Here is a 13,318-nt window from a genome sequence, read left to right on the forward strand (position 1 = left end):
GGAATCCATGGAGAGCATGCCTGATTGCATGTGGGTAGATGCCGCTTCTCCCACCCCCGTGCAAAGGGCATCGGGCACTGCTGACGCTCCCTGGGTGTAAAAGCCTGGGCAAGCATCGGCATAACCTCTAGCACAACGGGGATCGGGCCTCTGTTCTCGCCTGTTGCTAAAATGAAAAGGGGGAATTGTAGGGAGCTGCGTGTAGCCGCGCCCTAGGATGGCGCTGGTTTCCGCCTTCCACCCCCTCAGGGGGTGAGCGCTCCTGCTAATCAACAACTCCATAAAAGGCCAAGGCTTGGGCTAATGCATTGCTTCCACGTACCTGGACCAATGGACGGTACACACGTGGCGCCCCATGGTTGGAAGTCCTGAGACTTATAAGCTAAGAGCAGGGGCCTCGAGGGGGAAGAAGGCTGATGTAACAGGGCAATAAAAGCTGCGCAGACACAACCAGTGGTTGCGTCTTCCTTGCTGGCAAGGCCGCATGCGACAGGACATGTCCAGGCTGCATTTGTTTTCAACATTCTTAAGTACAGACTCAGTATTAGGAAGCAGAGCCATCGAACATCCATGGGCATGGGAATTTTTATACTACAGTTCATTTCTTTTTAGTTCACTCTTCACCAATTTCCAGGAAAATATCTGATCTTCTTACCATGAGCCTTGCATCATCTTATTGTATGAAGTGTCCCATTGTTTTTGTGCTTCTGCTCCACAGATTATTCTGTCTCAAAACTACTACTAAACCCAAGTAAATGTTATTCATCCTTGGAGAGTTGGCTGAGACATTTCTATGGATTTTTTGAGTCCCTCGGGCTATGGGGATGGGCCTCCTGTTGCTTCTTTGGCATCTGGCATTTAACTCTATCATACCCCTTATTAAATAATTATCATTTTAATCTTTTGTCTTTTCTGTTCTTTTAAGAACCAAATCATCTCACCACTGTACTTAAAACACTTCCATATCTTCAACAGTTTATCACAAAGTACCACCGATAAATATTAGAAGACTTGATAAATTCATGTCCCATTTTGGCTAAATGAACTTCTTCTCTGGGGAGAAGATGAGCTGCTTGAGTGGCATCAGGACGTGGCGCCCTTTGGGGTGGGCGTGATGCGATATGAGCATGTCTGCGCTCGGGTTACACGCTTGGTGAATGTGGACTATTAAGAAACTGATCCTCTTTAGCTTACTAAAGAAACAGTTCTCTTGGACAGTGATACTGATGATAAAGTAACATTGAGACATAATGTCTTAGTGGGCCCCAGCAGGAGACCTCCAGTTCTACTAGAAGCCTGCAAAATATTGCACACATATAAGAACAGATATGAGTGGAACTCCACAGCAGAGTGGCCCTGTCACTTTGGGAATAGCCAGAGCAGAACTCCGCAAGAAAACTTGGTTTGGGAACCTGCAGGTAAACTCGCTGCAAAACAGCTAGTTGAGAGACCCAACGAGCTCAGCTAGAAGCAGAACACCTAGCCAGCGGGGCACAGCAGGTTCAGTTCCATGGGCTACAGAAGGAAGAAGCCAAGCACAGCAGCCAGATACCAGCCAGGCCCAGCTGGTCAAGTTCCAGTTTGGAAGAGCTTGACCCAGTGAGCTGAGACACACTGCTAAGCCCAGTGGGGCCTAGACATAGACCCAGATCTGCAGAAACATTCTCTCCAGACAGAGGTGGCAACCTGTAACTCTGTCTGGAAGTCTCCAGGTACATGGGGGGTGGGTGACCAGACAGAATTTAGGGGAAAATTTAAATATAAATTCCCAATTTAAAATTGCTTAGCTATACAGCCATAATGTTTGTTTTTATAGTCTAAAATACAAACCCATTAGCTACAAAAGTTTGTCAGTTGCTAAATCTCACTACCCATTATTACTGTTTCTAATTGTATTACTATAAATAGAAAACCATATCTGCCTTAACCACATGTTCTCTCTTGGGTAATAATATTGGGAAGCACTTGGGTAATAACCTCACCAAAGCCCTACACTGAAGGAAAGAGGACAGTGCCAAACAGAAGTCAGCATTTCACCCTCAATCAATAGAAAACAAAATCCTGCAACACACAAAACAAGAATCCCTGACACAGAAGAGATACCTAAAGAACAGACTCTTTACAGAGAGGCTCTGATCACAGTGATACCATGGACTACTAACACAGCCTCACAAAAAAGTATCACAGAAATCAAACTAGAGTTCTCTTTGAAATATAAAATGACAAAGAGATGAAGTCAAATGCATTCTCAGGCCCTGAGCCCACCCAGAACAAATGCAGGAAACACGGAAGAAATTCGAAGTCACACACCTGAAATCTCTCAAATAATAGCATCTGAAGTAAAGAAACAACTGTAGAAGGTTTCAGAGGAAATCAGGTCTGAAATAATCTCCCAAATAAAATAAGAAATTATAACTATAATGAAAGAATTATTAAGCATTTCTAGAGAAGACACTGGTAGAAAATAGAGAATAGAAAAATGATGGAAATCTTAATGAGCAATATACAAAATAAATGGAGCGCATGAAACAGATTCAAAGAGATCTTCAGGAGATTGAAAACTAAAAAGTTGGCAAAACCATCTGAATGAAAGTGAAGATAGACTTTTCATTCTTCAGACTTTAAAGACTCAATAGTAGCTAGTGAAAAGGTAAGGATGGATCTCTAAAAAACAACTAGGACCCAGGAAATAATAATTCAACAGCTGCAAAACGATGCAAAGATGAGCAAGATAAGATTAATAGACATCACTGAGAAAGGAGGAGTCAATACAAATGATATGAAAAGAATATGGGCAGAAGAAATAGCAGAAAACTTCCCAAATATGGGGAAACAATCAGACATTTATGCAACCAAGGCATATAGAATGCCAAAAAAATTGTTAATCCAGTTAAAATCACACCCAGGCATATAATGATTAAGATCCCAGAAATTCAGCACAAGCACAGCAAGCTAACAGCCACTAGAGAAAAGAAATAGATCACATTTAAAGAAAAACCCATTAGATTAGTGTCAGATTTCTCCTCACAAAACCAAGTCAAGAAGACCATAGAGTGAAGTACTTAAAATCCTACAAGAAAACAAATTCCAACCCAGACTGAAATACCCTGAAACTCTCAAATTTAATGGAGAAGTGAAATACTTCCATAACAAAGAACAAATGAAGAATTTCATGATGACCAAGCCAACCCTATGCAGCGAACTAAAAGATATTCCAGAAGGGGATCAAAATGACCACAACTCCAAGAATGAGAATGGAAAGAAGCCACCAAGCAAGGCATAAAATTAAACACAGGAGAAAAGTAGGTAACCAATAGCAGGAAAATAACATGACAAGCATAAGTCAGTACATTTCAATTTTAACCATTAATGTAAATAGACTCAATTCAATTAAAAGAAATAGGCTGGCACACTGGATTAAGAAACAAAATCCAATAATATGCTGTATACAAGAAACACATTTTTAACTCATAAAGAAACTCATAGGCTGCAAGTCAAAGGATGGAAAACAATACCACATACACCAGGACCTCAGTAAAAAGCAAGAGTAGCAATCCTATTTGCAGATAATCTGCACTTCAAATAAAAAACGATCAAACAAAATAAAGAAGGTCACTACTTACTGGTTAGAGGAAAAATACAAGAGGAAGAGATAACAGTCATTAATATATATGCATGAAATTTGGAAGCATCAAACTACATAAGAAAAATTTTAATGGACATGAAAAATCTAATGTCCAAATACCACAATCTTTTTTTTGTATTTTTAAAATATTTAATTAAGCATTTATATATTTTGGTTCTTGTTTGTTTTAGTTGTTTTGGATTTAGACCCAATAAAACTTTCTTTTCTGGCATATCTTGGGCCTCTGAAATACTCTGGGCACTGTCCCTAAGTCCCTAATGGGTAAAATGGGCTTCCTCTCAAACACTGCACTTGGTAAAAAACTCAAGGAAAAATCATGCCTCAGTAGCAGCAAAATGGTGTTTGTAAATAGAATATCATGTCCGCATCTTGTACAGCAATTAAACACTAGGAAGAATGTATGCAATGTGTCAATTATTGAAACTGTCCTACCAATTTGGTTTAAAAAAAAAGTTGATATTTGAGAACAAACACTTAGCTGCTTTTAAGTATGAACATATAGCTGAAGCACAATCTTAACAGGGGAACTTAATGCCCCTTATCTAAAAAAGATAGGTCTAGAAGACAAAAAAGTAGCAAAGAGGTAGTAGATTTGAACAAGACCTTTGAACAAATGGATTTAGTGGACATAAACAGAGTGTTCCACCCAACAATATCTGAATACACATTATTTTCAGCTGCACATGGCATGTTTTCTAAAACAGACCATACAGTACTCCATAGGTTATGCCTACATATTTGCAAGAAAACAAATGATCCCATGTATATTATCTGAACATAGCATGATAAAACTAGAAATTAATGAGAAAAGAAATCACAAAAAGCCCATAAATATGTGAAAATTCAATGACACCCTACTCAGTAACCAATGGGGCACAGATGAAATTAAAGAAGAAATTAGACAATATCTACAGTCTAATGAAAATTCAAGCATAACATACCAGAATTTGTGGGATGCAATGAAAGTAGTTCTTAGAGGGAAATTTATACTGGTGAACTCACACATTAGGAAAACAGAAAGATAACAAATAAATATGGCAATGCTTCACCTTAAGCTTCTAGAAAAAGAAAAGCAAACCAGGACCAAAGCCCAAAGATGAGAAGAAATCACAAAGATTAGAGCAGAAATTAATGCAATAGAGCAAGTGCAAGGTCCTGAGTTCAATCCCTGGTTCTGAAAAAAAAAGAAAGAAAGAAAGAAAGAAAGAAAGAAAGAAAGAAAGAAAGAAAGAAAGAAAGAAAGAAAGAAAGAAATGCAATAGAAACAAAGAAAACAATCCAAAGAATTAATGATCAAAAACTGTTTCTTTGAAAGATTAAATGAAATTAATAAACTCCTAGCTAACCTCACCAAAAATTGTAAATAAAAAGTTCAAATTCAAGAAACAAGAAATAAAAAGGGTAAAATTACCACAGATCCTGTGGACCTTCAGAAGATCATCAACAGCTACTTTGGAAAATCTTTACTTTCACAGAATTGAAGACACAAAATAAATGGATAGATTCCTACAAAGGTACAAATTACCAAAACTGAGTCAAGTAGATGTAAGAACAAAAATACAATAATAGCTAATGAAATTGAAAATGTAATAAAAAACTTACTGACATAGAAAAGTCCAGGTCCTCATGGATTCACATCTGAATTATACAGGAAATTTACAAAGGATTTCATCCCAATACTCCTCAAACTTTTCAGTAAATTTGAAAAGGAAGTAGTACTCCAAAAACCATTCCTAGAGACAAGTACCATACTGATACCAAAACCAGAGAAAGATTCAACCCAAAGAGAGAATTACGAGGGAGGCCAGTCTCCTTCATGAACATAGATGCAAAAATTCTCAATAAAATCCTAGCAAATAGAATACAGCAAATCATCAAGAAAATTATACACCATGACTGAATAAGATTCATCCCAGGGATGCAAAGGTGGTTCAGCATACGCAAATCTATAAACTTAATACACTATATCAATAAAGCCAAATCCAAAAACCACACAATCATCTCTACTGATGCAGAAAAGGCTTTTGACAAAGTCTCATGCTCATTCATAATCAAAGTCCTATAGAAAATTGGAATAGATGGTCTCTACTGCAGTCTGATTAAAGCCATCTATGACAAACCAACAGACAGCATAATTCTAAATGGGGAAAAACTGAAAGCTTTTACCTTCAAATCACATACAAGACAAGGATGTCCTCTCTCACCCCTCCTATTCTGAAATCATTAGCTAGGGCCATCAGACAAAAGAGAGAAACAAAAGGAATAAGAATAGGTAAAAAAGAAATTAAAGTACCATTATTTGCAGATGACATGATACTCTATTTGGAAGACCCAAAAAAGTCCACCAAGAAGCTCCTAGAATTAATAAACAAATTCAATACCATAGCAGGTTACAAAGTCAGTACCCAAAAATTAATAGCATTCCTCTGCACAAATAACAAAGACACTGAGAGAGAAATTTGATAAACAATAGCCTTCACAAAAGCATCCAAAAAATGAAGTACCTAGGAATTAATCTAGCAAAGGAACTAAAAGATCATACAATGAAAATTGCATTACTCTGAAAAAAGAGCAAGGAAAAATATTCCTTGCTCTGGGATAGGAAGAACCAACATTGTGAAAATGGCCATACTTCCAAAATTGTTATACAGACTTAATGTAATCCCTATCAACACACTTCACAGATCTAGAGAAAACATTCTTAAAACTTACTTGGAACCAGAAAAGACCTAGAATAACAAAGGCAATATTGAGCAAGAAAAACAATGCAGGAGGCATTAGAATCCCTAACTTGAAATTATACTACAAAGCTACTGTGATAAAAATCAGCATGATATTGGCAAAAAAAATAGACCCCAGGATCAATGGATCAGTTTAGAAGATGCAGATAAAAATTCAAACACACTCAGCCATCTTATCTTTGACAAAGGGGCCAAAAATGTTCCCTAGAAGAAAAATAGTTTCTTTAACAAATGGTGCTAGAAAAACTGGCTCTCCACATGCCAAAAACTAGAACTATACCTAGGTCTATCAACATGCAGTAAACTAAAGTGAAAATGGATAAAGATCTAAACATTAAAACAGCAACACTAAGTCTCCTGGAAGAGAAAGTTGGTGGAAATGTTGAAGACATAGGAATTGGTAGACAGTTCCTGGACAAAAATCAAATTGTTCAGGAAATACCTGAAAGAGTCAACAACTGGGACCTCCTGTTATTGAGAAGTTTCTGCTTGTGAAAAGAAATCACCAACAGGGTGAAAAGACAACTCACAAATTTGGAAAAAAAACTTAACCAGTAATCACACAGACAAAGGTCTTCTATTTAGAGTATTTAAAAAGCTAAAAATAAAAATTAGGGTCCCCAAATTTAAAAACGCAATCCAAAAATGGAAATCTGAGATGAATACACACTTCTCAGAGGAAGAAATACAAGTGGCAAATAATTACATGAAAAAATGATCCACATCACTGGCCATTCAAGAAATGCAAATTAAAACAACACTGAGATACCATCTCAGCACAGAAAGAATGGATATCATAAATAAATCAACTAATAACAAATGCTGCAGAGGCTGCAGGGAAAAAGGAACCCTTCTCCACTGCTGGTGGGAATGCAGATGGGTCCAGCCACTTTGGAAGTCAGTGTGAAGACTTCTAAAAATCTAGGACTGGAAATTCCATTCAATCCAGCTATTCCCCTTCTGGGTATTTTCCCCAAAGAACTGAAATCATCGTACCACAATGATATACGTGCACCCATGTTTATAGCAGCACAATTGGTCATAGCCAAATGTTGGAAGCCACCAACACGCCCACCACCTTAGGGTTGGATGAAAAAGATGCGGTATTTTTATACAATGAAGTATTACTCAGATATAAGAGAGACAAACTCAAAGCCTTCATAGGATGCAACTAGAGGCTATACTCATAAGTGAAGTGAATCAGACCCCCATGTCTAAATATGATATAGTCTGTATAGCATAAGAACCCAAAAGAAGAACTAAAACCTGAAAGTTATAACAGATATAGTAAAACAGTAAGAAATGGAACTTCAGGATCTAACAATGAAGATGAGAGAAGGAGAAAAGATAGGAAAAAAATTACATGGTTGGTAAACATGAAACTACATATACAGGATGGCTGAGGTGATTTTACTAAAAATTTCCATTCTTCAAAAATAGCAGTTAATGTGTAAAATTTTCACCTTGACTAACTATATGCTGGTATCTGCAATCTAAGCAAGTACATTGAGGACAGCAATGTGTAATACAAAAATCCTGCTTGACTACCTGTCATCTTGGTCTTCTAAATGTGTACCATTTCTAATGTCCTATCTATTATTATACTCTTCAAAATAAAGACAAAAGGAAAAACAAGAGGGACAAGAAGCAAAAATTCAAGATTTCTGAAGAAGTAGTAATATGCAATCGTATGTCCAATCTTCCATAAATATATCTGTTAATCTGAGCAGCAGATTTGATGATTAAAAATAGATAATATACCAACCATTGTTTATCAGCTATTCTTATTCTGAAAATCTGTAATATATGTATTGTATGTTACCCTGTTTCTGTCATTGTTTCTGATTTTTGTTCTTTTGTCTTTTACTTTTCAAAATGAAATAATAAAATTAAATTTAATTTATAGAGTTACTTCTTATAGATGAGGACACTGATGCACAGAAAGTTTAGGCAACTTACCCAGAGTCATACAGCCAGTCAGTGAAGGAATATGGATTTAAATTCCAGCTCAATTCTGAAGTCCGACTTTTTACCTTTAGGCCTGGATTTCTCCAAAAATGTTTCTTTGTCTCCTATTACTGCATCTAATTCCATTCATTTTCTAGATGTCAGAAAATCTGTAAATATTCCTTTTTCTCATGCTCTACTTTTACAAAGTTTGAGGTTTTTTCTAGAAGTGTATTTGTTCATCTAGAAATTAATAAAAGATTGTCTCATTCAAAAAAGAATAGGTTAGTTATCGGAAAAACATGCTAAGCTTAACTTGGTTGTTTTTTGTTTGTTTACTTTTTTTGATACTAGGAATTGAACTCTGGGCCTCATGTTTGCTAGGCAGGGCTGTGACACTGAGCTACATCCCCAGTCCCAATCCAAACTTTATTAATTGGTAGCTACATCTCCTTAGGCAAATGTATACATGTTCTACATATAAAACTATTCAATGTCCTAGCACTGGTGCCAAATAACAATAAGCTATGGGCACAGACTTTATAAAGCTACATGTTAAAATAAATATGCATCAGAATACATGTAAATAAGATTTATATAGTTTATTATTCCTAAAAGAGAAGAGATCCTGTATTCATTTTCTCATCAGATAACCTTATGTTTTCTAGTTTTTTCTCTGATTTTGGTTATTATAGCAATTTTCACTGACATCATTTGGAAGCATATATTTTTCTTCTTCCTGCTAAAGATTGAGCAACATTTTTGGTATAAAATGAGACCTACTTTTTGAGAAAATTGCAGTTCATGGACTGAATTTATTCTTTTTTTCTATGTACTTCCTGATATCATGTACACATATATCATTATGAATAGCTTTAAGCATATTAGTTTTTCTTTATTTTTTTAAAGAAAGTACAAACTATAATTAAAAAAATACAAGTGATACAGAATTTCACTCAGTAAGGCAATATGAATTGCACATTATTTGTTGTAATACATACTGCTGTCTTCCAACCAGTTATTCATATTATGCATGTAAAATTGGAGGAAAAAAATGTATAAGATATTAAGAGGAGAAAAAGTACAATCAATTGCAAAAAAGGAGACAAAACAAATTAGTATCTGCTCCTTTCCATAGATCAGCAGAAATGCACAGTACAGTTGTCCAAACCATCTTGCCTACATACACATATAAATCCCTTTCCCCTACTGCCTCTACTGCCCTTCTCCTTAACTCAGCAACACCTTCCTTCTGAATAGGTTCATTTCCTTTCCCAGTACCTATTGTACCCTTAGATTCCATTTTTCTCTTTCAGGTTCTCACACCAAGGAAACAACATGATGTTTGTACATGCGGGTCTGATGCACTTCACTTCAGAGTATGTTCTCTAGTAGTATTCATTGACTGACAAAAGATTCAAATTTATCCCATTTACAATGAATAATCCATTGTGTAAAAATACCACATCTTCTTTATTCACTCTTCAGTTGATGGGCACCTGGGTTGTTTCCAGGATTTAGCTATGACAAATTGTGCTACTACAACATGGGTGTACATATATCACTGTGGTGTTTTTCCATTCTTCTGGAAAAATCCCCAGAAGGGGGATAGCTGGCATGAATAAGATTTCTAATCCTAGATTCTTAAGGAATCTCCACACTGATAGTGGTTGTACCAGTCTGCACTCCCACCAACAGTGTAGAAGTGTTCCTTTTCTCCACAGCCCCTCCAGCATTTTTTTTTTTTTTATTGGCTGACTTCTTGATGTAAGCCATTCTTTCTGGGGTGAGATGGAATCTCAGTGGTGTCTTAATTTGCATTTCTTGAAGGTCGGCCAAATAGCTCAGCAGATTAAAGCACCTGGAAGCAGGCACAGGGGCCTGGGGTTCAAGCCTAGGCCTGCTGTGCTGGCCCCGTCCCTGGGGTGCACTGAGATGGCAATTGAAACTGGGCATCATGGCACGTGCCTGTAATCCCAGCTTTTGGGAGTCTGTAAACAGGCAGATCATTACAAGTCCAATGTAGTAGTTAGACCATAAACACCCTGTAGACTCGTCCTTAAAATACAAAGAAAAAAATTGCATTTCTCAAATGACCAATGATGTTGAATTTTTTTCATATATTTACTTGCCATTTCTGTTTCTTCCTCTGAGAAGTGTATAGTCAACTCAGATGCCCATTTTTGGATTGGGTCTTTGCATTTGGGAGGAGTCTAATTTTTTAAAAAACTCTTTATGTTCTACATAGAAGGCCTTTGTCAGAGGGACAGTTGCTATATTTTTTCCCAGTTTATGGGTTTTGTTTTTACTCTGTTGGAGATTTGTTTAAGCATATTAGAAATGTGATATGGCAACTGAGTGAAAGGAATATGCTTTATGGGTGTTTTATGTATTACCCAGTTTTGATGAAGAGGTAGAAGCTCAATTTTTGTGATCTTACTTGTACGACACTTAGATATTCCTGACAAACAATATAAATAAATACTAAGATAAATACAATACCCCACACATTACTTTTTAAAAATCAGTTTCCATTTTGAACTCCGTAAATAGTAACCTAAAATATTATGGAGTCTAACAAACTTGGAGAAAAATAAATCTAACTTGATTTTTGCAAGGAGAAAGAACATATTACTTCTTTTCCCAACTGTCAATAACTGCAGTTTCACTGATGGATGCCAAAACAATAGATTAGGTTGATTTATAAATAACAGCCAGAATTTTTCTGAACTAAAGATGAAACCAGGGCAAATGGTTTTTTTTTTTTTTTTTTTTTTTGGTGGAACTGGGGATTGAACTCAGGCCCTTGTGAACTCAAGTGCTTATTCTACTGAGCCATCTCCCCGTCCCCAAGGGCAAATGTTTTACAGAATGTACCTATGTATCTATATAAAGTATCTGTGCATCTATTGGTCCATGAAGTAGGTATTTCTAACAATAGATTTTGATAAATGTTTATCTGATAGTATCTCTCCTTTACGAGGTTTTAGGTATCAGGACAATTAATATAACTTGTTTTATGGTAACCATGAGAACCTGCAAGAAAGCAGATGATGTATTTTGAAATTCATTAAGTTTAGGATCTTAGGTAATTTTGGGAATTTCAGCTAAATATTAAGTATTTTATGGTCTATGTCCTATTTTTTTGCAACATTAGCTCATTCTACGAAGCTATTAAATGAATTTACAGGAAGATATGGGAGCTTTGAATGTTATTCAGAGTCAGACATAAAACTTTCGGAAGGAGATCGGATTTGAATCTAAAGGATACAATTAAGATTTCACACCATTGCTATTTTCTGTGGGGAGAAATCAAGTTCTAAATCATAAGAAGAAAATTTCTGATTCATTTCCTATTTCTTAGTTCAGTTTTTGGAATGACAAATGATGATATCAACACTCACAAAAAAATAGCATTAAGATGTATGATTTCTCCTTCTTCTGAAAAATTTCATTACAATTAATGCTACCAGGATTCTGATATGAATGAAAGTTCATAATATTAATATTTCATACTTAAACTATTATTAAATGAATAGAAATGAAATAGACCAAATATGGGGGATAAAACATAGAAATGCTGTGCTATTAAATTTACTGAGACTATGGTATACTGCAGGAATCTTAAGAGAATAGTATGGTGCTGGAGGTTTAGCACCAGTGACAAAATGTCCTGTCATCAGTATATGTTCTCCAAACAATCTTATTGCTTTCTACTTATCCAGAAATTCCCTTCCTCCATAAAACCTCAGAACTAAGCTTTGACATTGTTTAATTTGCTGAGGTTAATTTAGAATATTTCATACTCAGATCTCTCCTTTTCTTAACAGTTCTGGAACACACTTTCTAGTAGTTATTCTCCTTCCTAAATTGAAGTGACAGTATTTAACTAAGCCACACAGGCAGGATTTCCAAAGTGCATGGAATGCTAAGTCCATCAGAGATGGCGCAGTGGCAAAGAAAAACTCCTGTTCCTCTAGTTTGCAACAAACCAGAGAGAAACTGCAGAGTCTTCACTTTATCAACAGATGCTAACTGAAGCTGGGACACTGAGAATCAGGTCTTTACTTAGATGCTTCAGGGAAACTCAGATATCATGCAAAGCAAAGGCATTATTTCTCTGGTTCCTACATGACTGGTTTTCATTAAAACAGTTAAGATAGGGGCTGGGGAGATAAGCGCTTGCCTGGCAAGCACAAGGGCCTGAGTTCAATCCCTGGTTCTGAAAAAAAAAATTTTTTAAGCTAGCCCAGCAGACTAAGTGCCTACTTAGGCAAGTACAGGGACCAGGATTTGATCCCCCACACCACATGCCACGCCGCCCCACCCCAGGAGCACTGAGCCAGCTATTGAGACCAGGCATGGTGGCACACACCTGGTGTGATTGCAGGGTGAGATCCTGTACCAAACACATAAAAAATAAAAATAAAACAGTTAATAATGTCAATGCAAAGCCACAGTTTATTGGCAGATAAATCTCCTTTCCTTTGCTTCAAGCATCCTCTAAACACAATTGTGAATTCTGAATATGTATCTATAGATAACTCAAGATTAGAATTGGAGTCTTTTCATTCCTAGCCTCAGAACAAAGTTCAAGAATAATTGGTAGATAGCTCTGTATATCCTCAAACAAAAACCTGATGCCATGCAAAAGAATTCTAAAGCAGGATTTACAACGTTAATGAGGATCTTTATGTTAGTACTGAGGACAGAGTTAAGGGCTTCACACATGCTATGTAAGTGCTCTGACACTGAAATTAAGTACTTTTTTAGCCCTTAGCCATAAATCTGTCAATGACAGCTTTACTGGAATGTCAGATAAGAAACAACCTCATACATGGTACAGTACTTTTTCCTCAGGATATTTGGCATCTCTAGTAGACATGGACATGGAAGTCTGTTCCTGTATCTTCCATTCCAACATCAAAACACAAAGACATGCATACACCCACCCATACACACACACACACACACACACACACAC

General features: G+C 36.4%; 1 protein-coding gene and 1 pseudogene across 1 annotated transcript in view; one reads left to right on the top strand and one right to left on the bottom strand.

Annotated features, from left to right (window-relative positions):
• Positions 1–13,318, bottom strand: part of Ppfia2 (PTPRF interacting protein alpha 2) — a 536,445-nt gene that overhangs the window by 442,942 nt on the left and 80,185 nt on the right. The gene's annotated exons all lie outside the window — the stretch shown is intronic.
• LOC105742305 overlaps positions 1,329–13,318 on the top strand; it is a 17,395-nt pseudogene continuing 5,405 nt past the window's right edge.

Source organism: Octodon degus, unplaced genomic scaffold (genome assembly GCF_000260255.1).
Source record: "Octodon degus isolate 3935 unplaced genomic scaffold, OctDeg1.0 scaffold00004, whole genome shotgun sequence".
Lineage (NCBI taxonomy): Eukaryota > Metazoa > Chordata > Mammalia > Rodentia > Octodontidae > Octodon > Octodon degus.